Here is a 27,267-nt window from a genome sequence, read left to right as displayed (position 1 = left end):
AACCATCTCATCCTGTGTTGTCCCCTTCTCCTCCCACCTTCAATCTTTCCCAGCATCAGGGTCTTTTCCAATGAGTCAGCCAAAGCATTGGAGCTTCAGCTTCGGCATCAGTCCTTCCAGTGAATATTCAGGATTGATTTCCTTTATGATTGACTGGTTTGATCTCCTTGCAGTCCAAGAGACTCTCAAGAGTCTTCTCCAGCACCACAGTTCATAAGCATCAGTTCTTCGGTACTCAGCCTTCTTCATGGCCCAGCTCTCACATCCATACAGAGAAAAGTACTAAATGCTTTAACTTGAAATATCTGGTTTTCCTTAATTAACAGGGATCTTTTGATGTTCGGATTCCTTGGTCTTTGTTGCAAAAACTCCTGCGTACCCTGGCTCCTCCTTTGCCTCTTCTGTAGCCCTCTCTCAGAGCTAGCTGAGTCCCAGGCTTATGTCCTCAGTTTTGTCCACCAAGTAATACATAACTCTCAACTTTGAGGCTGTGCATTTTTTTTCGGTTGACAAGTTGTACAAAGCAGGTGAGTCACTCCTCTCTGAAGCCTGACATTTAGGATCCAGACTGGCTGCTTACTTCTATCAAGTCACGCCTCCTAAAAGAGATGATAAATGGCCTTCCCCCACCCTAGGTCATTCCCGCTACGTCTCTGATCTGCAGATCAGAGGGGCGGCGGGAATAATCTGTCACGCTCACCAAAATCATTTCAGTTCCTCTTTATGCCTTACGGCAATTATAAACACAAGTGTCATACGGTCTTCAATTCATTCATTGCCTGCCGTGGGACCCTAGGAAGAAAAGATGGACAGGGCTCTTCTTTCGTGGACCAGGGACTCAGTCATAATAAAGAAAACAGATTTATAAGAATACCTGCTAGGAAGAAGGTGTAAAAGTGCAATCAGACAGGTGCCAGGGAAGACCTCAGAGCAGCTGATGTTTGAGACCCGAAGGAACCAGGAAAGCCATCTCTCACAGAATAGCAAGTCAGCGGAATGTTCTGGATGATGAAAGCTTTTTATAGGTGACATTTACTCCCTTGGAATATGAAGAGCAAATGCCTGAACTCATGGACTAGCCCCAAGTTCCAAAGCAAAATGTTTGCCTTTGTGAACTAGCATGCGTCTAGAAAATCAAGGGAAAAATCTGGTTTAATTTGAATATACCAAGAGTACTCAGAATCATCCAGTGATGAACAAAATAGTCATGAAACAGCAGAAGGAAAGAGATATTTCTGTAGTATAGTTTTTTTTTTTTTTTTTCTGTTTGTTTTGTTTTGGCCACACCACACGGTTTGCGGGATCTTAGTTCCTTGACCAGGGATTGAACCCAGGCCTTCGACAGGGAAAACGCTGAGTCCTAACCCCTGGACCGCCAGGGAACTCCCAGCTGCTTTCGCTTTGCTGTGTGAGTTAGCTGGGTCCCCTGCCTCATTTCTCAAGATTGAGGTGCCTGGCACACTCAGTGGTCCCCCCGCCCATGCAAACAGAAGGTCACAAACACTTATCAAGCTTGGATGCAGGGATTCCAAGAGGACTGACCTTGGAAGGGCTCCGTGGCTTCTGCCTGTCTTGCGGGAAGAGCGGAAGGAGTGAGGAGTGGGAGGGAGGCCAAGGTGCGAAGGCCGGAGAACTAGGTCCTGAATGGTTGATGGAGAGTTGCTGGTCTCCCTCTGGGCCTGTTGCCTTGGCAACCTGTCCTCCCTGCCACTCATGTGGTTCACTTGCAGCAGGTCCTGGCCCCACCCAGGGCCCCCATGGGAAGGCCCTCATTTGCCTGCCAGGGACCGTCGGGAAGACGGTGATTCGAAGTGTGCCTGGCGCTGCCAGCTGTGTGGTGGGTTTCATTTCCTTTTTGTTAGAAAGTCCACGATGAGTTCAGTAGCGTGGGTGGAGGTGAGGGGGAGGGCGCCGGGACAAGGACCGCACTGCTGGGAAGTTAGAGCTTCGGGTGCGCGGGGCATTTGACCCTGCAGAGCTTGGGGCTGTGACAAGCACCGAGGCACGTATTGGGGGTGAACGTCCTGTCACTTGCCAGGGGAGGTCATGTTCAGAAATGTGTGCTGGGGTTTGGAGGAACCCTTGCAGGAAGTGCCCTGGGTGAATTCACAGCATGATTAAGGCTGCGATAGTCTATGGGAGGGAAGCAAGTCGCATCATGTGGTGACCTGGCTTAGAAAACGGAACTGTGATGAACAGTGGGGTGTTGGGAAGAGTGGAAAGGAACACTTAAAAAACCCCAAAACTCCCCGTAGAAAGCCCGGGGGCTGTGAAGGGCCACACGCGAAAGTCATTCGGCTTACGGTTTAGGAGCTGGACAGAGCAGGAGCTGGACAGAGAAAGGCTCCCCGCGGGGGCCCAGCAGTCCCACTGGCCAGGACGGGGTGAGAGGCACCCCAGGACGGGTGGCCTTGCAGCTGTGTGAAGTCCTTAGAGCCAGGGGTTCAGCTCTGGGGCCAGGAGGCCCTGGATGGAAGGTGGGGATGGGCTCCCCTCCTCCCGTTTGCCTGAGAGGTTCCCGCCTGCCTTGGCCTCCGCCCTCTGCCCAAACCCCAGGGACCAGTGCCAGCCTGTGAGAGCTGAGCCCACCATGGCCGAGCCAGAGGCTCTGTCCCTGCTGCTTTTCTGCGGAAAGCAAATGTTCAGGAAGCTGCTGTTCCCTGATTGCTTTTCTTCTTGTAATCATATTTTTTAGAGCAGTTTTAGGTCCTCATTCTCTAGTGACATGACGTGGAGCTTCTTCTTCTAGGCTCCTGTGTCATCTGTACATCTTCTTTGGCAAAGTGTCTGCTCAGATCTTTGGCCCATTTTTTTTTTAATGTTTCCTTTATTTTATTCGTTTTGGCCACGCCTTGTGGCATGTGGGATCTTAGTTCCCTGACCAGGGACTGAGCCGTGCCCCTGCCTCGGCAACTCAGAGTCTTAACCATTGGACCTGCCAGGGAAGTCCCTTATTCTTTAAATCAAGGTGTTTGATTTCTTGTAGTTGAGTTTTAGGACTTCTTGGTGTATTTTAGATACACATTCTTTATCAGATGCATCTTTGGTAAACACTTTCTCCAGCCCTGCAACTTGTTTTCTGATTTTCTTCACCCTGGCTGTCTTCTGAGCCCTTGATGTACACATAGAGACAAATGAGCAAGATCTTGACTGAAACCTCAGGAACTAGATCTAAAGAGACACCAGGTGACTGCAACTTTGCACTGAGGGTTGAAAGTATTGAGTTGCTTTTCTGGGTTTTAAATAACTTCCAGAAGAGACTCTCAGTCGAAACCAGCTCTGCCGACCCCAATGTGTTCCCTTTGGTTCGCCCTGTTCTTTACAGAATGACCAGCTGCGTGGACTCTGGGCTGTCCCCAAACACCGTCCCACATCAACCCTTCTCTGTAAGAAGAGCATGTGGACAGAGGTGCCTGGCAAGGGTAGGACTTTTCACCTGCCCACAAGTTACCTGCAAGGCGGGACTTTTGCCCGCACTCTATGGCTGTGGAAACACAACCTTACCTGATAGCTGCAGTTTAAACCAGTGGTTCTCAACTTGGACTTCCCTGGTGGCTCAGACAGTAAAGCATCTGCCTGCAATGCGGGAGACCCGGGTTCGATTCCTGGGTCGGGAAGATCCCCTGGAGAAGGAAATGGCAATCCACTCCAGTACTCTTGCCTGGAAAATCCCATAGATGGAGGAGCCTGGTAGGCTGCAGTCCATGGGGTCGCAAAGAGTGGGACACGACTCAGCAACTTCACTTTCTTTCAAACTGTCAGCTCAGTTTCCTAAGGGGAAGAATCTGGACTGCCCACGGGGGCCGGGTAGCTGTGCTGGGCCAGCTGGTTACAAGCAGGTGTGGCCCAAACACAGAGTCACCTGGGGGGTAGGGGTTCTGGAGCTCGATGGGGTGTTCCTGGCAGACCCCTTCCTCTCTGGACAGAGAATGAGGAGACACCACAGACTTCCATGAAGGTTCAGAGGAAATTGCAGTTGAGTCCTCCATAATCGCTCTGGGTGGGAGATGGATGGGAGGTGGGGGTGGGGAGGTGAAGGCCCGCTCGCCTCCGTCCCAGGACAGCAGAGGAGCTCCCAGGACCTAAGGACACAGGCGGGGAGAATCTTGACCTGGCAGCTGGGAGCTGGTGGCCTGCGGGGCCCTGACGCAGGCCTGTCCTCGGGAGTCTGGGTGCTGTGGGGCCGGGGGCAGGTGTGGTGATGGATACCTGGGGGGACACCCAGTCTGAATCGGAGGGGCCGTGAAGGAGGCCCCAGCTAGTCCCACTGGGGAAGTGCAGGCCGTTCAGAGCGGCCAGACTGTGGTGTGGTTTGTGGGCCGTGGTCAGCCTCAGGACAGGCTGGAGTGATCCCCAGACCCTGTCATCCTTGGTGAATAGTGGGCGCCAGTGTCCAATCAGTATCCCTGCTACTTTAGAGAGTCTGGTGTGGAGTGAACTGGATTGGGGCGACTGGTAAGGAAACAGCTGGAGTGTAGGTGCAGGCAGGGTGGGCTTCCTGGAGGCAGTGTATGGGGCTGGGAGCAGCAGGATTCCTGAGACGTGAGGAAGCCGCAGCTGCAGGGCTTGATGTAGAGGCAGCGACCCAGAGGCTGCTCTGAGATGGAAGGAACTTTGCATAGAAACAGGTTAGCCGAGGCCCCGTCATTCTCCAGGGCCCCTGACCCTGCTCCCAGTTACTCCCGGGGCTGAGGCACCTGGGGAGGTGTGGAGTTCACAGCTTGTGGGGTGTTTGCATAAAGAGCTTATTGGGGGCAGATGGCAACTTCAAAGTGATTTCCACATCCTCTTTTAGGCAGATCTCAGCACACTGTCCCACGTGCCTTTGAAAATAAGAATGGAATAGTGTCTTTCTTTGCCGCAAGACGAAGGGAAGGGGTTTGTACTGAGTATGGTTCCCTTTGTCCAGGGAGGTGGGATGTACCTGGGGCTTTTTACTGACATGGTCACCTTGAAGAGGGACAAGACGCTTAGGAGGTGATCACTGTAGATCACAGGGAAGGTGGGTTGGACCTCCTGATGTGCAAGGGGAGAAAGAGGGTGGCTGATAAGGGGAGGGAGGTGAGCGGCTGAGGGACTGGGGCCATGTACCCAGTGGGCTCTAGGATCTTCAGTGGGAAGAGAAGTCAGTGTGGGTCCTATTTGAATCCAGTGGGCTGTGAGCTTCCCAACAGACCCGGCCACGTTTCTCACTCCAAACCCTCACGCGTCCTCTCTGAGCAGGGCTGCCTCTGCCCGTGGGAGCTGCTCTTGGTCTGAGAGGGGGTCAGTCTATGGCCCCTGTAATGTACACACTCCTTGGGGAGTCACTGGAAATCACCCCTCTGTTTTCCTCTCTCTCTGTGGCTGAGAGGAAGTGGCTTTCAGGGGGCCTTGGTAGGGCTTTGTCAGGTTTCCTTTGCTTATTATTCTGTTTATAATCTTCAGATCCAACATTTCTCTTTGTTTGTTCCACTGTTGTCCAGATGCACCCGAGGCATTTCAGAGAGAGGCACTTAGGCACGTCAGCATGTCCCACGCTGGGCTTTTTTTTTTTTCCTGGCCATCTGCTGAAATCTCTAGGAAACTTTGCTTCGGTAGAGATGCTGGGCCCAGAGTGATGACTTTGTGTTCATTACCTTTCAGCTAACTCTCTGTGGTCCTCCTAGCATCTTGGTTTTACCTGAGTGGTCCCAGGAGAGTCAGGTCGCCTTGGCAACCCCACACTCATCAGAGGAGCTCAGCTTTGAATTCCTGTCCCCAGTCCATGGAATTAATATTTATCGTACATCCCGAAGTTGCTTACCCTTGCGTTCCCTGTCCAGTCGTCAGAATAATTAAAGGATGGTTAGCGGATGTAAGTGGGTAAGCGCCAGCTGTGAGCGCATTTTAAGTGCTCTGTGTGATGGATTTACCCCCTGCTGTGGTCAGCAGAGGGCAGATACTTTTACCCAGCTCTTTTCTTGTTTTAAAATGTGCGGTTCCATCACAGCAAAGATATACCTGAAGAAAGCATGTTTTCTCCTTGTATTAGCCATACGCTTGACCTTTTAGGTTTCAGATGAAAAATGGCTTTACTTCCTAATTAGTATATTTATTATTTACTAGATTATGTAGTGATTGAAGAGACATTTAGTAAGTCTGTGCAGGGCTTAGTTGCTCAGTCGTGTCCGACTCTTTGCGACCCCATGGACTGTAGCCCACCAGGCTCCTCTGTCGATGGGGATTCTCCAGGCAAGAATACTGGGGTGGGTTGCCGTGCCCTCCTGCAGGGGATCTTCCCAACCCAGGGATCGAATCCAGGTCTCTTGCATTGCAGGCGGCTTCTTTACCAGCTGAGCTACCAGGGAAGCTGATGAATACTGGAGTGGGTGCTGCTGCTGCTAAGTCGCTTCAGTCGTGTCCGACTCTGTGCGATCCCATAGACGGCAGCCCACCAGGCTCCCACGTCCCTGGGATTCTCCTGGCAAGAACACTGGAGTGGGTTGCCATTTCCTTCTCCAACTGGAGTGGGTAGCCTATCCCTTCTCCAGGGGATCTTCCCGACCCAGGAATCGAACCAGGGTCTTCTGCATTACAGGCGATTCTTTACCAGCTGAGCTACCAGGGAAGCCCATTAGTAAGTCCAGGAGCGCCTTATAGACATTTGTTGACCCAGTGGTGTTAATCTGCTGGCCGGAACTCAGTGCTGTTGGGGAAAGAGAATATAAATGTGAACTGCAATCAATTCTAGGAGCTTTTGGTCGCTTCTGACTCCTTGAAATGTTGCTTTATTTTTTAAAGTATAGTTGATTGACAATGTCATCTTAGTTTTTGGTGTATAGCAAAGTGATTCAGTTATACATACACAAGAGGAGAAGGGGATGACAAAGGATGAGATGGTTGGATGGCATCATCGACCCGATGGGCATGAGTTTGAACAACCTCCGGGAAATAGTGAAGGCCAGGGAAGCCTGGCTTGCTGCAGTCCATGGGGTCGCAAAGAGTTGGACATGATGGAGCAGCTGAACAACAACAACATGTATATACGCCTGTGTGTGTGCTAAGTCACTTCAGTCATGTCCAGCTCTTTTCGACCCTGTGGACTGTAGCCCTCCAGGCTCCTCTGTCCAGGGCCAAGAATACTGGAGTGGGCTGCCATGCCCTCCTCCAGGGGATCTTCCCGACCCAGGGATCAAACCCGTGTCTCTTATGTCTCCAGCATTGGCAGGTGGGTTCTTAGTGGTAGCACCGCCTGGGAAGCTCACGTATATATATATACACACTTACATTCTTTTCTCAGATTCTTGTCTGAGGTTATTATAAGATATTACATATAGTTATTATAGGTTATTATAGCTATTATAGGTTATTATAAGATATTACATATGGTTCCCAATGCTATGCAGTAGGTTTTTTAGATTATTTTATATATAGCAATGTGTGTATGTTAATCTCAAACTTCAAATTTATCCTCACCCTTTCCCCTTTAGTAACCGTAAATATGATTTCTGTGTCTATGAGTCTGTTTCTGTTTTGTAAGTAAAATTCATTTGTCTCATTTTTTCTAGATCCCACGTGTAAGCAGCATCGTATGATATTTGTCTTTGTCTGGGTCACTCCACTCAGTATGACCATCTCCAGGTTTATCCGTGTTGCTGCCGATGGCCTTATTTCATTCTTTTTTTTTATGGGGAGATGCTCCCTGTTAGTAGCCTTAAAGGAGGTGCCGCTTCCTGGTTAGAAGAGCAAATGGAATGCGGGGCAGGCTCTAGCACCTTCTGGTTTCTGGGGCTCACGGCATCTGGGGCGTCACGTGCCCGGCTCCTGGAAGCCAGGGGCGCTTTCATTTTCTGCCTTCTTTCTCCAAGCGTCCGGGTCATGGAGTCCCCTTTGACGATGCTGTGTGGTTTGCCGTCTTTGTGTTACAGCTTTGGGGCATCACTTCCACATTTGTGAGTTGGAAGAATGTGGGGGAGACTCCAGCTCTGCATTTCTGAGCCACGAGGCCTCTCTGGTTCCCGGAAAGGCAGTGCGTTTCTGAGGGAGGCGGCTTGCCGGTGGCCGGAGCCAGCTCTCCTCGCATCCTTGCTCTGAGGGCCTGTTCCTCCGGGTCTGTCGGCCTCTTTGCCTGGCGAGCCCACGTGGGTCACGATGACTCTTGCCCTTAGGTGATGTCAGGAGAAAATGTGATGATGGTCTTATCAGCAACCGAGCGCTCGTAAGCGCGTGCAAAGTCTCTTCAGTCGTGTCCAGCTCTTTGCAACCCCATGCTGCCCACCAGGCTCCTCTGTCCCTGGAATTTTCCAGGCAAGAGTACTAGAGTGGGGAGCCATTCCCTTCTCCAGGGGATCTTCCCGACCCAGGGATCGAACCCGGGTCTCCTACATTGCAGGCAGATTCTTTACTGTCTGAGCCTCCAGGGAAGCAGGTGTTACTGATACTGTTGAAGGTACGAAACTGACACGGAGCTGGTTCCTGGTAGGGCCGGGCTGGCAGGCCGTTTCCTCCTGACAGTTCTAGTGGTAGTGACTGCCTGTGTGTTATGGAGGGTTCTGAGGCTGCATCTGGGCTGGGGAAAGGGTGCTGGGCCTACGTTAGTCAAGCCTGGCGTGAGTATGGGCGTGTTCACTGCTGAGTGAGCGTCCTCCCCGGAATAGAAGCCTCTCCCCACTCTGGCCCCGCATCACGTCAGCAGCCCTGGGCTGCTTCTCTCACGGTGTGTCCCAGGCAGGTGCTAGTGGGCGGTTGGTGTCAGAGGGACACAAACCCTTTACGTCGTCTGCCTTTCGGGGAATGTGGGGATCCTACCTCTTGTCCTGCCCAAGTGTGACCAGGAAGCATCGTGCTCGCTCCCTTGAGGTGTGCGCTGCCGAGAAATGGAAATCCCTGTGTCTGCGAGGCAGCAGGTGTTTCTGAGCTGGGTTTCAGTGGTCCTCGGGGGTGAGACCATCTCAGCAGCCGTCCTCGCCCACCCTGTTCCCCCGATGATGCTTCCTTGCCAGCAGCCTAAGGAAGCAAAACGTTAGGTGAATCTGAGCAGAATCTTATGCTTGCGGGTTAGTAGTTGGAATGCTTGCTTGTCAAGCTTGGGTGTTTGAAAATGATTGTCTGCGTCTTTGAAGCTTTACTTGCCCGTCAAGCAGAGCAGGTCAGGGATGTTGGTTTCCCCAAGTAACACCATCTCAATAGTTGATGCCTGTTGTTTTCTTAAGTTAGTTGTTTTCATACTTTCATCTGAAAAGTTACAGTTCCAAAGGATCTAGCTTTTAGTTTGAAAAGCAAACGAAGTGTTAGTCACTGTCGTGTCCGACTCGTTGCAACCCCACGGATTGTAGCCCGCCAGGCTCCTCTGTCCATTGGATTTTCCAGGCAAGAATACTGGAGTGGATTGCCATTTCCTACTCCAGGGGATCTTCTCAACTAAAGCTTAAACTAAGCTTTTAGTTTAATATTGAGTTATTAACAAGGTGAAGGGGGATTGACGGTTTCCTAAGTCTCTGGGCTTCCTTGAATGCAGCAGTCCCGGAAGCAGCTGTCTGGTTTGATGGAGCCCAGGCCACCCTTGGTGTTTGCTGCTTCTCCTATTACCATGGAGTCTGCTAGAAGCATCCAGGTGCTGCTTTAAGTTTGGGGGCAGAGTATCCTTTGAGCAGGCTGGGGAAGAGGACACCAGGCTTGTGGTGGTCAGAATTCATTGTTGGTATAAATAGACTTGGAAGGACAACTTTCCCAAAGCCTTAAAGTATCTTCATCTCTCTGTTTTTTGTTTTGAAAATTAATATTATCTTTCAAAGTGAGACCTGAATGAAATAAAGTCTTAACTTTGAAAGACATACCTTACTTTTAAAGTAAGACCTTAATGTATACAAGCTTAAAAGGCATTCATCTAAGAAGTGAGGGAAAGTTTTTTTTTTTAATTACCCAGAACAGAGTCCTCGCAAGCCAGGGCTCACAGCTGAGGCTTGTTGGCACCTGGGATATTCTAGGCACAGCACTAACCACTCCACGCATGACTCAGTTAATCCTCACGCACAGCTGATAAGTGGATACTTCTTAATTATTCCCATTTTTCAGATGAGCAAACAGAGGCCCCGAGAAGTAAAGTCCTCTGCAGGAGGTTACGCTGCCGGGCCGGTGAGATTAAAACCTTGGCAGCCTTGGCTGTTAATCTCCACCAACCTTGTCAACTGGAAGAGCCATTCAGATGCCAGTAACCTTTCCAGCTGGTCTGCAGCAAAGTCATTATTATTCCTGGCATGAGGTACACTCAGCCCCAGTGGTAGAAAGATGCTCTGGAGACAAACGAAATCCACTTTGTGCTGAATGGACTCGTTGGCATTTGCAGAGAGAAGGCAGAACTGCAGCGGCTTCGTGCTGTTCCGGGACCCAGGCCAGGCCGCTGCTGCCCTCCACTGCCCGCCCGGCGCCCCGCCCATCCCCCCGTCTTCCCTGGCTCGGGGCCCTCGTGCGTGCTCTTTCTCCTGCCCCGTTGGCTTGAAGGTGGAGCCCCGTGCTGCCCACTTGCCCACCATGCCCCGTGCCTTCCTCCCAGAGGCTATGGGCTCTGTGACCAGCTCCCGGCTCATCTGGGTCCCCCAGCCTGGCTTGTCACCATCCCCTCTCCAGAGATGATAAGAAATGCCCTCGGCCACTTATCATGGTCCTCGTGTATTTGCTGTGTGAGCAAGAGGCAGTCTGTGCAGTGGTTAAGGCTACTGACCTGGGGACCTACCTTTGAGGGTCGCAACTCGTCCTGCTGCTCTCGGGGGCCCGGACCTGGGCAAGGTACTTCCCTACCCTGTGCCTCAGTTTCCTTTTCTATAAAAAGTACTTAACTCAAAGGATTTTGGGGGGAATTGGGTTATTCAATGAAATGATGTAAGTTCAGCTAGGTCTGATCAAGCAATCACGTGGAAGGAAATAGTCCTACGACTTGGGTAGCAATTCCACTTCTGAGCACCAGCTGTGATTCTGACGCCAATTCCAATGTGTGTGGGGTTTTTTTAAATCCACATCAAGCAATTCTCCAGCGCTAGCCAGCTGCCCAACAATTCAATCCCATCCTGTCTGTATAAAGTACATAACAAACAAGGACCTACAGTATAGCTCAGGGAACTCTAACAATATTTTGTAATAACTTAGAAGAAAAAGAATCTGAAAAAAATAGACATAGGTGTTTGTATAACTGAATTACTTTGCTGTATGAAATGAAGTCAAAGTGTTGCTTCATTCATCTCCGACTTTTTGCAACCCCATGGACTGTAAGCCACCAGGCTTCTCTGTCTGTGGACTTCTCCAGGCAGGAATACTGGAGTGGGTGGCCATTCCTTCTCCAGGGTATCTTCTTGATCCAAGGGTCGAACCCAGGCCTCCTGCACCACAGGCAGGTTCTATGCCGTCTGAGCTGCCAGGGAAGCCCCACTTTGTTGTATGCTTGAAAACTAACACAACATTGTAAATACCTCGAGTGAAAAATACTCAGTTCAGACGCCATCCAGAGACGGTGCCAGACGCCACAAGTCAAGGGCTCCGTCCCACGAGACTGCCCCCAACTTTGGTTGCTGACCACGAGTTCAAGTTGTCACCTGTGCTTCCGACCGACTGGGTATAAACCTGAGGTTTCCACAACCCCCTCCTTGGGTTTGGTTACTTTGCTAGAGCAGCTCACTGAACTCAGGGGAACATTTTACCCAGTAGGTTGCTGGTTTATCATAAAGATATGTAACTCAAGGACAGTCGGATAGAAGAGATGCACAGAGTGAGGTGTATGGGAAGCGGTGCCCCCCGCCCAGTACCTACATTTTTCACTAACCTGGAGCCTGTCTGTACCCGACTGGGCTTTTATAAAGACCTCATCATGTAGGCATGGGTGATTAACTCCCTGATCATTAGAGACTGAGCAGGTCCATCTCTAGCCCTTCTCTCCTCCCCAGAAGTTGGGTGGAGTGCCTGCAAGTACCAGCTCTCTGACCACGTGGTTGGTTCCCCTGGCCTCCACCCCCATCCTTAGAGTACCTAGGGGCTTTGCACGAGTTGCCCCCTTCACATAAGATGCCTTTATTGCTCTCATCACTTAGGAGATTCCTAGGGTTTAGGATCTAGGGCCAGGAATTTGGATGAAGATCAGATATATGTATTTATTACAAATCACCATTATCACAATTTCCAAAACACATGTCTGATAAAGGACTGGTGTCTAGGATATAAGACAACCCAGTAAAAGAATAAAGGTTTGAACAGATGTTCCATCTGAGACGATATACAAATGACCAACATGCATGTGGAAAAGACCTCAGCTCAGCATCGTTAGTCACCCGGGAAACGAGCCACAAATTAGAAGCAGAGAGACACACTCCACACCCGCCAGCATGGCTGAAATGATCCCAGCGCAATTCAGGGAGAAAGCGGAGCAGATAGAAGGTTCATACACGCTGGAGGTGGGGTTTACAGTGGAGCCGAAACTTAGGGCATCAGTTTGGTAGTTTCTTGAAGAACTAAACCTCCCTCCTCCCTGTGACCCAGCAGTTCCAATATGAGATACTCAAGAGACATAGACACCTGTGTCCTTATGAAGCCTCGTAGCACAGTGTTCATAGCAGCTTTATTCACAGTAACCTAACCCTGGAGACAGCTCAACAGGAGGGTGGAGAGGTGGGCGGGGCTCCTGGGAGTGAGAAGGAACAGGTGGCCCGCGTGCACAGCACCACGACTCTCCAAACCGCTGCATCGAGCAGAAGAAGCCAGGCCCAAGGAGTGCACACCGTAGCCCCGTTTCTCAGGAGGAGGAGGAGGTCTAGATGGACACAGCTAATCTCTGCTGGTTGCCTCGGGGTGGGCTGGAACCTGGCTGGGAGGGGCAGATGGCATCCTCTGTTACTGTGAGGATGTCCTCTAGCTTGTTGGGGATGTCCTCTATCTTGATGTGCATTCCAATGTATGCACATTTCAACTCGAAAAAAAGAATTATAAATAAATACAGCACTCTAGATAGAGATGTGTATGTTTAGGGGCAGAGTATCTCTGTCTGCAGTTTACTCTGAAATGCATGAACGTTACGATGGTGTGGCAGGCTGATCACAGAGATGTCCCCAGAGATGTCCACATCCCGTTACCCAGTGGCTTAACTCCATCATCTTACATGGTCAAAAGGACTGAGCAGGTGCGATTGAGTTGAGGGGCTTGGGTGGGGTGATGATCCTGGATTATCCCCGTGAGCACAGGGTCCTTATAGGAGGAAGGCAGGAGGTCTGTGTAAGGGAAAGAGATGTGTCAGTGTTGATGTGGACAAAAACCCCCATACACATTGGAATTGGTGTTAGAATCACAACTCATGCTCAGAAGGGGAGTCGGTACCCAAGTCAATTGGACTTCTGACCCCCCAGAACTCTGAGATAATATATATTGTTTTAAGCCACTGCATTTGCTGTAATTTGTTAAGGCAGCCGCAGGCAACTAATACAGATGGATTGCTGGATAGAGCGATGGATCGATGCATACATAGTGAAATAATTACAGAAAAACGTTAGACTCCAGGCAGTGGTGTACAGGTGTTCACGGTCAAGTTCTTTATATGTTTCTGCACACTTTGAAAATTATAATTGTGAAAACTGAGGAGAATGCCTAGGCTCGCACATCATGAGCTCTACCTAGATGTCAGCCATCAGTCTCGTCATAATTACCACTGTGGCCACTCCCCACTGTATCCATCAAATACAGAACAGGTGCAGAAAGTGAAGACTGCAGGCGGCAGTAACTGAACAGAAGGAATAAAATATAAGACCATCATGGCCTATTAATATTTGGATGGTTGCTTGCATTTATTTAAGAAAACTTGAGAGAAGAACTCAAGTGAAGGGACTTCCCTGGTGGTCCAGTGGCTGAGACTCCTCGCTCCTAATACAGGGGGGCTGGGTTCCATCCCCGGTCAGGGAACTAGGTTCCACGTGCTGCAATTAAAGATCCCTCATGCCGCAGGGAAGGTCAAAGATGCTGCGTGCCGAGACTAAGACCCGGTGCAGCCAAATAAATAAAAAAATAAACACTCAAAAAAGAACCCAAGTGAAGGGAGGAGAGCTCAGAAGCCAGAGCACAGTTGTTGTATTCGGCTGGCCAAAAAATTCATTCAGACTTTTCCATAACATCTCATGAACAAACCTAAGTGAACTCTTTGGCCAGAACAATAATTTCTGCCAGTTGTCCGATCGGGTCCAGGCAGCAAACAATGTGCAGAAATGGGCCGGGAGACCAGGTGTCCCAGGGGATTGTACTTCCTCCTCAAACTCCCTGCGCTGAGACCGTTTCTGGGAACGTCTCCACTTTGTTAGGGGAAGAGAGTGTTTTAGTTAAGTCGATCTAGAAAACATATTATTAGTATAATGAGATTTTAATGATTTGAAATTTTGTTGGAGACGCACACAGCATTTCAATCTTATTGTGTGCAGCTGGGCTTGGTTTTATTTTTTGCTTGGGCCCCGTCACAAGGACACATTTCTACAATTATTATTTAGATTTTCTTTCTGAGAGCCCTGCTTGTAGGCTGCTCTTAATTTTCTTGTTTAGAAAAATCCCTTGGAAGAAAAGAGTATCCTTTCTGTAAACACTTAGCTGGCTTGATCAGAAGCAGAGTGTGAGCGCTGTCCCTGAAGAGACTGATGTTTAAGGGTTGTGCCAGGTTTTTGCTCCTTGTTTGAGATTGCCACGAAGTGGAGACAGCTCCGATGTCCATCAGCAGCTGATGGACACACACAGCGTGGCCTCTCCATGTGGCGGAATGTGGTGATGGTTTTTTGGTCGCTGAGCTGTGTCTGATCCTATGGACTGCAGCCTGCCAGGCTCCTCTGTCCATGGGATTCTCCAGGCAAGAATACTGGAGGGGATTGCCATGTCTTCCTTCAGGGGATCTTCCTGACCCAGGGATCGAACCCCAATCTCCTGCGCCGCAAGCTGTTTTTTTACCGCTGAGCCACCAGGGAAGCCCCATACGGTGGAATACTATTTGGCAGTAAAAAGGAGCAATATACTGATTCAGGCTGCACTGTGGATCAACCTTGAAATCCTGATGCTCAGTGAAAGAAGCCAGATGCAAAAGGTCACATGTTGTACGATTCCTTTCAAATGGCATGTCCAGAATAGGCAAATCCACAGAGACAGGAACTAGACTAGTGATTGACAGGGGCTGTGCGCAGGAGAGACAGGAGTGACCGCTGATGGGCCCAGGGCTTCTTTGTGGGGTGATGGGAACGTTATTAAATTGATTGCAGTGATGTTTCCAAAATTCTGTGAATATATCCCAAATCATTGAATTGCACCCTGTCAAAGGGTGAATTGCATGGAATGTGAATTCTATCTCAATCAAGCTGTCAAAAAAAAAAAAAGTGTGTGGCTGAGAGCAGGACCTCAGAGCTTCTCCCGCTTCCTCCCATGCAGATCAGCATCTCTGCCTGTTTCCGAGGCGGGGTCCTTAGCCTGGAGGGGAGGATGGGATCCTCCATGAAGCACATGGACTTTTCCTATATGATTCTGCTTCATGTTATTGGAGAAATGTGCCGATCATAGCTTTAGAACTGATTTGATGACCCCCAGGGTTAAGACGATGATTTTAAAATGATGCTCTGAGAGATTCAGGGAGGGGGAATGAGCCCATATGTGTTAGGGTCCTGAGTACTTCTGAGGGGTCTTATTGTTGGCACAAATGTCTCATGGGGCTTCCCAGGCTGCTGAGGAGCCTGCCCGCCCATAGAGGAGACATAAGAGATGCGGATTTCATCCCTGGGTCGGGAAGATCCCCTGGAGGACGGCATGGCAATCCCCTCCAGTATTCTTGCTTGGAGAGTCCCCATGGACAGAGGAGCCTGGCGGGCTGCTTTCCATGGGGTTGCAGAGAGTCAGGCAGGACTGAACGACTAACAGTTTCTGTCTCGCTGCTGGCCCCGCTTCTCGTCTCTCATTTGTTCACTGTGATTCGTTAATCTTTGAGCCTTCCAGGCACACTGTCATTTATCAGCGCATTCACTGAGCTCCCTGGAGACCAGCTATCACGGTGGGATCGGTGACCAGTGGAGTGACCTTGAGCTCTTGTGGTGTTGATTCTCCCTTCGCTCTTACTGTCCACTTTTTGGAAAAGGGAAAGTGAAAGTCGCTCAGTCGTGTCCAACTCTTTGAGACCCCCTGGACGGTAGCCTGCCAGGCTCCTCTGTCCTTGGAATTCTCCAGGCAAGAATACTGGAGTGGGTGGCCATATCCTTCTTTAGGGCATCTTCTTGACCCCGGGATTGAACCTGGGTCTCCCACGTTGCAAGCAGATACTTTACCGTCTGAGTCACCAGGGAGGCCCACTCTCTACTCCCCACTGAATGAACACCAGTTCGCTGTTGCTGAGGGTGTATTTTGGGCTCTGTGTGTCTAGGCTGTGTGCCAGCATCACACTCTATGTAGTTTTGTGGTAGATTTCTTCCACTTTGTTCTTGCTTTTTCAAGATTGTTTTGGCTCTTCAGGGTCCTTTGAGAGTCCATATGAATTTTAGGGTGGATGTTATATTTCTGTAAGAATTGCTGTTGGGATTTTGGTAGGGATTGCATTGAATTTCAAAATTGGGTAGCATTGTCATCTTAACAATACTAAGTCTTCCAATCTAGGAACACGGGGTGTCTTTCTGTTTATTTAGGTCTTTTTTCCCTAGTGTCCTTCTGCAGGGATACGTAGTTCTCAGCGTGCAAGTTTGCCTGCTTGGTTAGGTTTGTCCCTGGTGGGCCGTCTCTGGATGCTGTTGTAAGTGGAACTGTTTTTGTGTGCCAGGTGTTAACTGGTTCCTGCACTACAGGGCGCCCCTCTCTTGCCCACTTGCCTGGTTCTTACCATTCGCTGGGGTCTTGCTTTTGTGGATGGATATCCCTGACAACCAGGGGAGGTCGTTCAGCTGGCAGGGCCTGGCCGATGGGGGTCGGGGGCCGGGCTGGGGGCTGACTGCAGCAGAGGATAAGCCCATCACCCTGGAGGTGGACCAAGTCGGCTCTCAAGTGGCCATGTGGCAAGTCTGATAGAGGCTGGGGTCGGGGCACAGAGGATGGTGCAGCTGACAGTCATGAAGCCAAGGCAGGCTGTCTCGGTGACACCTTATCTCCTTATGCAGCCGCTGGATGCAACTGATTAAAAGGGGCACTTACTGCCCTGGCAGCGTCAGCCAGACTGGGTGCTAGCCAGGGATTGTTGCTGCTCAGTCGTTAAGATATATCCAGCTCTTTGCCACCCCATGGACTGCAGCATGCCTAGCTTCCCTGTCCCTCGCCATCTCTTGCAGGTTGCTCAAACGCATGTCCATAGAGTCAGTGGTGCCATCCAGCCATCTCATCCTCTGCTGCCCTCTTCTTCTTTTGCCTTCAATCTTTCTCAGCATCAGGGTCTTTTTTCCAGTGAGTCAGCTCTTCACATCAGATGGCCAAAGTATCAGCTTTAGCATCAGTCCTTCCAATGAATATTCAAGGTTGATTTCCTTTAAGATTGACTTGTTTGATCTCCTTGCTGTCCAAGGGACTCTCAAGAGTCTTCTCCAGCACCACAGTTTGAAAGCATCAGTTCTTTGGTGCTCAGCCTTCTTTATGGTCCAACTCACACCCGTATACGACTACCAGAAAAACCATAGCTCAGGGACCTTTGTCGACAAAGTGATGTCTCTGCTTTTAATACGCTGTCTAGGTTGGTCATAGCTTTTCTTCCAAGGAGCAAGCGTCTTCATTTCATGGCTGCAGTCACCATCCGCCATGATTTTGGAGCCCAAGATCCCGTAGGGTCAGCCAGAGCAGGAGCTAGACAAGGATGGCTCTGCAGCCTCCCGGCTGAGCCCGCAGGGCACTCTCATGGGCTCATTTCCTCCACTGGTTCAGGACAGAGCAGAGGGCGCGGCTGGGGACTTGGAGGCTGAGGCTGAAACCAAGCAGGACCCTGTGCGGCTCCTGGGCACAGAAGCTTTTTTGCGAGAACTACCCCCGCTCCCGCCCCGCCGCCTATTCCTTGTAGGCAAGACTCTAGGCTCCACGACCTTCCCTGTGTTCCAAAGGGCAGATTCTAACAGTTGCTAATTGAGGGAGGAGCCTCCAGGAAATCACCTGAGGCAGGATGAAAAGGGCCCTAGAAGATTCCTTGATGAGCAGCAGGGTTTCTGTGCCAGAGTCTGCTGACCAAGCCTCAGGGCCCTCGCTGATAGCCACGACAGGGGAGCGGCAGCCTGGTCTCCGCTGGCCTGGAGGATAAGCGAGGGCCTGCACGGAAGGCTGGTGGGAGCTGTGGTTTGCTTTCCTTCTCGTTTTTGGTGCTCCTCCGAGCCAGCACCCTCCCCAGCCCTGCACACTATCTGCTCCTCTGTCCTCGCAGCAGCCCCAGGGCATATTATGATCCCATTTCACAGATGGGGAGTGAGGACGGAGAGGCCCCCAGGGCTTGTGCGAGAGGACCTGGGCTGCATGGGAAACCTCTGCCCACTCCTCGGCCTGGACCACACCCTGGAAGCTCAGTGACCACACCCTGGTCACTCCAGGACGTGGTTTTAGTGGCATTTGGGAGAGTGGCTGCGAGAGGATGGGGCAGACTTGTGGTTGCTCTCTTGTTCAGTTGCTCAGTTGTGTCTGACTCTGCGATCCCATGGACTGTAGCACGACAGGCTCCCTGTCTTTCACTATCCTGGAGTTTGCTCAGACTCATGTCCATTGAGTTGGTGATGCCATCCAACCATCTCATCCTCTGTCGCCCCCTTCTCCTCCTGCCCTCAATCTTTCCTTGCATCAGGGTCTTTTCCAACAACTCGGCTCTTCGCATCAGGTGGCCAAAGTACTGGAGCTTCAGCTTCAGCATCAGTCCTTGCGATCCATATTCAAGGTTGATTTCTTTTAGGATTGTTTGGTTTGATGTCTTTGCAGTCCAAGGGGACTCTCAAGAGTCTTCTCTGACACTACAGTTCAAAAGCATCAATTCTTCGGTGCCCAGCCTTCTTTACTGACAACTTTCACATTGGTCCATGACCACTGGAAAAACCATAGCTTTCACTATATGGACCTTTGTTGGCAAAGGTTCCTTTGCTGCCTTCTTCAGGGAAAACGCAGTGAGGCACTGACTCACTCATTCATGCTTTCATTGAGCAGCCTTGGGAACAGAGCCTATACAATGCTGGCGCAGTCCCTAGGTGGTCCCAGAACAGACAGACCAGACCCTGATGCTTTCCAGGGACCAGGGGGCCTTAGCACATGTGTTGGTCTAACCCTGGCCTGGGGTCAGGGAGGCAGGCACTCCTGCAAAGGTGTACTTGAGCTCTTAGCTGGGGCATGTGTTGGATTTAGCAGGAAGTGAGGACAGATGGGGGAAATAGCATATGGGAAGGCCGAGAGGTGGGTGTGGGGGTGGTGGGTGGGCAGGGAGAAAGAAGGTCGTGAGGGGAAGGTTGTATCCCTCCCAGTTCAGGTGTTAAAGTCCTAACCCCTGGTCCCTTGGTGTGACCTTGCTTTGGAGGGAGGGTTTTGACAGAGGTAATTAAGTCAGAGTTAGGGTGGAGGGTGGGCTCTCGTCCAATGTGAATTGGGTCCTTATTTTAGGGGAACTCAGGACACAGGGCTGAGTAAGGGAAGCAGCTTCGACCTCTGGGTCGGGAAGATCCCCTGGAGGAGGAAATGGCAGCCTGCTCCAGTATCCTTGCCTGGAGAATCCCATGGACAGAGGAGCCTGGCAGGCTAGAGCCCACCAGGTCGCAGAGTTGGACATGACTGAAGCGACTGAGCTTCAGGACACGGACTCACAGAGGGAAGCAGTGAAGACGCGGGGAGCAGGCTGCCGTCCACAAGCCCAGCAAGGAACCCTCAGGAGAAAGCACCCTGGCTGACGGACCCCCAGCCTCCAGGACTGTGAGACAGGACTTCCATTGTTTAAGCTGCCCCCGTCTGTGTGCTTCCTCGGGGCAGCCCCTGCACAGGAAGACAGTGTCTGGTTGGATCACGGAGTGGGGCGGGGAGTGTGACCGGTGAGGCATGAATCACACAGAGAACCACGCGGAGGCCAGTGTCTGGCCTTGCCCATCGTTGGCAGAAGCAGCACTGTCCACGCAGGTTGAGGACCAGAGCCAAGCCAGTCTCACACTGTGGGGAAGCCTGCTCCTTCCTGGGCCACCTCTTTCACGGTGTGATTATTTTTAGAGAAGAGGACTGGCAAAGATGCCGAGTCATGGAGCTTTGCTGCCGCGAGACAGGAGGGAGGCAGGGTGTCAACTTAGAGGCAGGCCTGGGCACAGCCATCCATCTTCCCACGGACACTCAGGGGCCATTCCAGCCCTGAGTGGATGAGAACAACCTTTGCCGGAAACACCCCAACCCTAGAGAAACCGGCTGAGGGCCTTGCATTTGAATAGGGTGAGACTTAAATCTTCTTTACTTCCTTAGGGAGGGAGGGTCAGGTTTGAGCCAGAGAAGCGCTGGGCAGGATCCTTTAGGTGGTAAGTGACGCAGCTGCAGCTGCAGTTGTTTCAAGCAGAAAGGTTTGGCTCAGATAAACGAGCCTGAGAAGAGACAGAAGGGGCTGGTCTGGGAGGACCAGCCGAGAGATGGGAGCTGGTGCTGAAATGGAACAGGCTCTATGGTCCCGTCCCCCATGTCCTCTTCCTGCCTTTTGTCTGTGGAAGAACTTTCGCCAAAGAATGAGTTTAGTCACAGACATGAGAAAATGCACAAACAAAGGAAAGCAGTCAGAGGAAACCCAATAATAAGAGTTTAGTCATTAAGCACGGGCGAGGACCTGTAGTTCCTTCTCAAGGGCTGTAGGTGATATTCTGAGCCATATCCTGTGAGCTGTGTTATAGACACTGAAGTCCTCACCGGGTGGCGACGTTAACTACCTGAGGACCAGACTCTAGCCATGACGTAAGTGGCTGCAGTTCCGAGAACTGGGGAACGAGCCGACCCTGGTACGGAAGATTAACTGCACTTAAAACAATCAAGGTAAGGCCGGTCAGACCACTGATGGCCAATTTCAAGACGACTGTTAGAGCTGACTGCTCTTTGCATGGAGCTTCCTCCCTCCGCCAGTAAAAGCTCTAGCTCACTGAGGTGGCTGTGCGTGGGGAGTCTGCCTTCGGACAGGTGTCCAACCCCTTACCCCCACCCCCTGGTTGTGCATGCTGAGCGTGCAAGCTCAGTCGTGTCTGACTCTGTGCTGCCCCATGGACTGCAGCCTGCCAGGCTTCTCCGGCCATGGGCTTCTCCGTCCATGGGCTTCTCCAGGCAAGAATACCGGAGTGAGTTGCCATGCGCTCCTCCAGGGGGTCCTCCTGACCCAGAGATCGAACCTGAGTCTCCAGTGTCTCCGGTATTGGCAGGCAGATTCTTTACCCCTGAGCCACCTGGGAAGCCCCCAGTGTAGAGCAAACTTTCCCTTCCACCAACCCTGCCACTGTATTGGCTTTTGAGCATTTGAGAGCAGCCGGATCCCACTTCTGGTTTCAGTGAGAGCCTACCCCGCCTCTTTGCTTGCCCTGCCTCCCCTCCCCCTTCCTCCAGTCAGGTCACCTGAGCACCCTCAGCCCATCCTGTCCCGTGTCCTGTGTGTCCCATCCTGTCTCTGGGGTGGCCGGTGGGCTCTGCTTCAGACTGTCTGACTGTAGCCCCGAGTTCTCCAGCTGCAAGTCCAGCTCTCTGGCTCCAAGGTGAGCCGCCTTCCAAAACAAGGAGGATTGAGTCTCGTTTGCAGATAAGGAAGCAGAGGCCCCAAGACGGGGTAGGGATCCAGGGCTCTGGTTGGGTTATCTTCTCAGTGTAGGTCCTGCGTGAACTCAGAGTTCTCGAGTGTCGCAATGAAGGGCGCCAACCATGACTGTGATTGGCAAGTGGCGTCAAAGGGACTCCTTTTCTCCCCGGCCTTGTCCTCTTTTTCCGGCCCTGCCTGAGAATGGGAGGTCCGTTTCTCCAGGTTAGCCTGGTCTGATTCGATTTGGATGTTGTTCCTCACTTTGAACTGGCTTAAAAATATCCACCTGGTGAAAATGTGAGCAGGGGGACCCTCCGAAGGCAGAGGTTGATTTGATTTCTCCAGCGGTAAAAGGCCCTGTGAGGCTGCGTCCCCGCGGCTGAGTGGCTCCATCGATGGCTTTTATCGTTCTTGGTGTTGGAGTGATCCAATTTGGAGCACGGTTTCTGAGCGCGTTGCAAGGAACTTTAGGGACTGCGGTAGCCCTGGAGGTTCAGGCTGGAAGTCAAACACAAATTGATGCTTCATTCCTGTTAAAGGCAGCCGATTTCCACCCAGAACACGGGCTCAGTCATCTGGAACACAGAGCCAGTGGAGGCTAGTGCCCAAGCAGTTGGCGCCCGACTCAGCTCTTGCTTGTCTCCACTGGGGATTGGATCTGGATGCTCCCACTGTGAACAAGCCTGGCACAGAGCTTCAGATTTGCTGTCGTGGGCATGCAAGGTCCTGGGTGTGCGCTTGGGGCTGGACTTGCCCAAATTTCTTCCTCTGCCTCCCAGCTATCATCTAGAGAGGGCTCTGCAAACCATTACTGTAAAGGGTCAGACAGCAACTAGTTCAGTCTTGTGGCAGCTACTCAACTGTGCCCTTGTAGCCAACAAGCCGCCACAGAAAATACACAACCGATGCGCCTATGTTCCAATAAAGCTTATTGACTGAATTCAGCCAGGGACCAAAATTGGGCCCCGGGCCATAGTTGACTCCTGGTGTGTGTGTGTGTGCGTGTGCGTGTGTGTGTGCGTGCGTGTGCATGTGCGTGCGTGTGCGTGTGTGCGCGCGCGCCCCGTCGCTTCAGTCACGTCCGACTCTTTGCGATCCTATGGACTGTAGCCCACCGGGTTCTTCTGTCTGTGGAGTCCTCCAGGTGTGTGTGTGTGTGTGCGTGTGCGCGTGTGTGTGTGTGTGTGCGTGTGCACGTGTGCGTGCGTGTGCGTGCACACGCGCCCCGTCGCTTCAGTCACGTCCGACTCTGCGATCCTATGGACTGTAGCCCACCGGGTTCTTCTGTCTGTGGAGTCCTCCAGGCGAGAATACTGGAGTGGGTTGCCATGCCCTCCTCCAAGGGGTCTTTCTGATCCAGGGATTGAACCTGTGTTTCCTACATCTCCTGCACTGCAAGTGGATTCTTTACCCTCTGAGCCACCTGGGAAGCCTGACTCCTGATCTCTGGCATAGATTCTACTCTCTGGATTTGGGGTATGTTTTTAGTCCTTTCTGACTTCTTAAATTTATTTAAAGAGAAACCCCCCACCCGCTCTCCCTGCAGTGATGTTCGGCACCCTTTAAGACTCTGTGTGCAGATCAGTGGTGAGACCTGGGTCATTTGTCCCCTCTTAGCTTGGTGACCTTGAGCCAGCTCAGCCCTGTCCCCTTCTCTGAATAAGGGATGGCAGTGTCTCCCTCATCAATCTCCAGGATTGCTTTAAGAATCACACTCGATAACATGTGAGGAAGGACCTTGTGAAGCGTCACGGGTCATCTGAGTGTGCACACATTTGTCACCAAGTACTCGTGGAGGAGTGCGTTGGGCAGAAGAGTGAAACCAGAAGCTGAGACCAGGGAAGGGGGGATTTATTTCTGCCTGTGCCACGCTCGCGCCCCGGTGTCTGGCTTTGGCCGTCTAATCTGCCGGATCAAGTCCCCGGCGGCCTGTGGCTGTCCCTGGAGCAGCCGGCTTCCAGGCTCCATCCGGGCTGAGTAGCAGCCACGAAGGGAGAGGCATAGATCTCCTGTGACACTTCAAGCCATCAAAGCTCTCCTGCCGGTGAGTGGAAAAGGTCTCCTTTGACAGGTGCTGTGGAATCAAAGACATGGGCCTTGTAGCTGCGAATTCTCTACTGCAAAATAGACATAATTCTTCTGAAGCGAGAGCGAGGGCCCGGAAGAGCTGTTCCGCCACTCGGGCTGTTTATAGGCACCGGGGGGATTATGACAAAGAGGACAGTGTCCTGCTGGCCTGGTTGGAGCCGGATATAGCCTCTGACTCCGTCCCTGGGCGTATGGCCACGGGCTTGACCTGTGCCGGGTCAGTGAGCCTGTGAGCAGGGCTCATAACAAGCAGGGGTGGCCCCAGCAGGGACGGGGAACAGGCAGCTACCTGTGTCCCCTCTCCTCTCTCAGTGGCAGGAGTCTGTGGATAATTGACTCTGCACTTAACACATTATTGACCGGAGATGTCTTAATGTGTTTTTAGAGGATATTACAGTTAACATCTCTGGGCAAAGCTGTCAGAGCTTAAAATTGATCAAGGGTTCATTAGACAACTTATGATTGCCGTTAGCATTCACATTTTTCTTCATTAGGTTTTTGTTTCGACCTTGTGTATGTTATAAAGGTAAAATTTTCAAAAATGACACATTGCAAAATTTTGATTGAAGAATTTTTCGGTGAATTTTATGCAGCTCCAGTATCTGATTGTTCACTTGATTTATATTCCAGTGTCTCAGAAGATGGTAGTTCTTCAGCATATAGCTCTGATGTAATGATGTGAGTATTAAGACCAAGAAAAAGACAAAAAGCCTAGTGATTGATTCTGATACAGAGAGTGAAAATGAAACTCATGGTGCTGGAGAATATGCCTTTGCTTCTTTCTACAGAAGAGTGGATTGGAGATAACATTTCCCCAAAACTAGAAGACTTTACGGGTGTGTCCGGTACACTATTCGGAGAAGGTGATGGCACCCCACTCCAGTACTCTTGCCTGGAAAATCCCATGGACAGAGGAGCCTGGTAGGCACAGTCCATGGGGTCGCGAAGAGTCGGACACGACTGAGCGACTTCCCTTTCATTTTTCACTTTCATGCATTGGAGAAGGAAATGGCAGCCCACTCCAGTGTTCTTGCCTGGAGAATCCCAGGGACGGGGGAGCCTGGTGGGCTGCCGTCTATGGGGTCACACAGAGTCGGACACGACTGAAGTGACTCAGCAGAGCAGACCAGGTACACTATTGAATGTAACAACCCGCAAAGTGTTAGTGAAATAACAGAGATGATTTTGGGCTGGGCAAAATAAAAATCACTGGTCGCAGGTGTTAGTCGCTGCAGAAATCCCCGGGTCGGTAATTAGTAAATGAAGCTCAGGGCCGAAACGCTTTGCTTCTGTGAATGTCATCAGCAGACCAAAAAGGGCTGGAGAGAAACAAGGGTGAAGATCTCTGTTATGGGGCGGAATTGTGGCCTCTGAAGAGCTGCTCAAATCCTAGTCCCGGGACCTGTGAATGTGGCCGTTTAGGGTCATAGGGTCTTTGCAGATGTGATTAAGATGTAAGTAAAGGGAATTTCCCGATGGTCCAATGGCTAGGACTCTGTGCCGTTGCTGCAAAGGATGTAGATTCAATCCCTAGTCCGGGAACTAAGATCCTAGCAGCTGTACACGTGGTATGCCCCTCCTCCCCCACCAACCCCGAACGATGTGAGTAAAGATGAGGTTGTGCTGGGGTAGGATGGGCTCTATCCAGTGTGACTGGGGCCCTTAGACGAGGAGGGGAGAAAGACGTGAGGGGGGAGGCTGTGTGAGGAAGAGCCGGGGGCCGAGGGATGCGGCCACAAGCCGAGGACTGAGGGCCACAGCCAGACACCAGGGGGAGGCAGGGAGCGTCCTCTCGGGGCCTCTGGGTGTGTGTGGGGTACCGTCCTGCCCACACCCTGGTCCCCAGACTTCTGGCCTCTAGACCGTGAGTGAGTGAACATCTGTTGCTTTCAGCCACCCCGGCTGTGGACGTAGGTCGCAGCCACCCTAGGACACGCGTACAGCCTCAGCTGGCCTCTGACCTGCCGGTTGCCTGGTTCTAGCCAGTTGAGGTCGTGAGTGAAATCCGAAGGTCACAGGGAGAAGTCAGGTTAAACTGGAGGCCTTGGCCAAGAGGTGGTGTGGATGGGGACAGACAGGCAGGCCACGCTGGACTTGCTCAGATGCTACTGGCTAGACGTGGGGCGGAGGGAGTTCTTTAGCCTACTCTCCTCCCCTGGTTCTAAGAACTGAGGAAAGAATTCCCATTCCTGCTGTTACCCCAGCCCTAGATCCTCCACGCCATGGCAATATTAAAAGATGGTGTTGTGATTTCTGTTAATCATTGAAAAGCTGGCAAGCTTCGTCTGTGAAGGTCCAAAGAACAAGTGCTTGAGACTTTGTGAGCCCTCTGGTTTCTATCGAAACCGCCCAGCCCCGCCCTTGATAGTGTGAAAGCCGCCGTAGATGGCACATAAACATACAGGTGTGGGTATGTGCCAGTAAAAGCAGGTGGAGGGGCCTCCCTGGTGGTCCGCTGGATGAGGGTCCGCCTGCCAGTGCAGAGCACAGGGCTTCAGTCCCTGGTCCGGGAGGATGCCACATGCCGCGGAGCAGCTAAGACCATGAGCCACAACTCCTGAGCCCACGTGCTGCAAGTACCAAAGTCCAAGGGCCTCGAGCCCAGGCTCCCCAACAAGAGAGGCCCCGCAGTGGGAAGCCCGGGCCCTGCAATGAAGAGTAGCCCCCGCTTGCTGCAACTGGAGAAAGCCTGTGCAAGGCCTCAAAGACCCAGCACAGCCAAAAATAAATGCACTAAAAAAATACAATAAAAGAACTACATTAGAGGAAAAAAGTGGGTGGTGGGCTGGATTTGGCCCCCTGGCCACACATTGCCAATCCCTGTTTTAAACCAATGATGAAAAAAGCCCCGTTTGCATGACCTGTTCTACTTTCTAGAATGTTCTTAGATGACCATTTAAGGTATTGCATCATCGCTACCTCTGCCTTTTCCTGGAGCTTCTGAAGTGGCTATCAGATCATACCGTGGGCATTGTGGGCCAGCAACCCCGGGTACTTTCCGTGTGAGTGGACGCAGGGCCTGGGACCAGGAAGTACTTGGTGTGTCTTTTCCCAAACCCTCTCCTTCTTGGGAAGCTGGCCGTTAAAAAATAGATCATGACACAAATTTGACGAGCAACAGCAATAGCTCGTGAGTCCACAGATGGAAGAAATTAAGCAGATGTGGCTTATCCATACAAGGGAATATGACTCAGCCTTACAAAAGGAAACCCTGACACCAGGCTGCACCACTGATGCACCTCAAGGACGCCATGCTCAGTGAAACGAGCCAGTCACAAAAGGACAAATGCTGCGTGATTCCACTCACACGAGGCACCGAGAAGAGTCACGTTCACAGACGCACAGTGGAGTGGTGGTTGCCAGAGGCTGGGGAGGGGAAGGGGGACGTTATTGTTTAATGGGGACAGAGCTGGGAAGAGGCAGTGTTCTGTGGGTGGTGATGGCCGGACAACAGTGTAAATACACTTGATGCCACTCAACTGTCCACTTAAAAATGCTGAAAA

General features: G+C 51.5%; 1 protein-coding gene across 1 annotated transcript in view; it reads left to right on the top strand.

Annotated features, from left to right (window-relative positions):
• The window catches only part of PARVB (parvin beta), a 119,287-nt gene that overhangs the window by 2,041 nt on the left and 89,979 nt on the right, over window positions 1-27,267 (top strand). The gene's annotated exons all lie outside the window — the stretch shown is intronic.

This window comes from Oryx dammah, unplaced genomic scaffold, assembly GCF_014754425.2.
Source record: "Oryx dammah isolate SB20612 unplaced genomic scaffold, SCBI_Odam_1.1 HiC_scaffold_29, whole genome shotgun sequence".
NCBI classification, from domain to species: domain Eukaryota; kingdom Metazoa; phylum Chordata; class Mammalia; order Artiodactyla; family Bovidae; genus Oryx; species Oryx dammah.
This window is presented reverse-complemented; position numbering and strand designations above follow the sequence as displayed.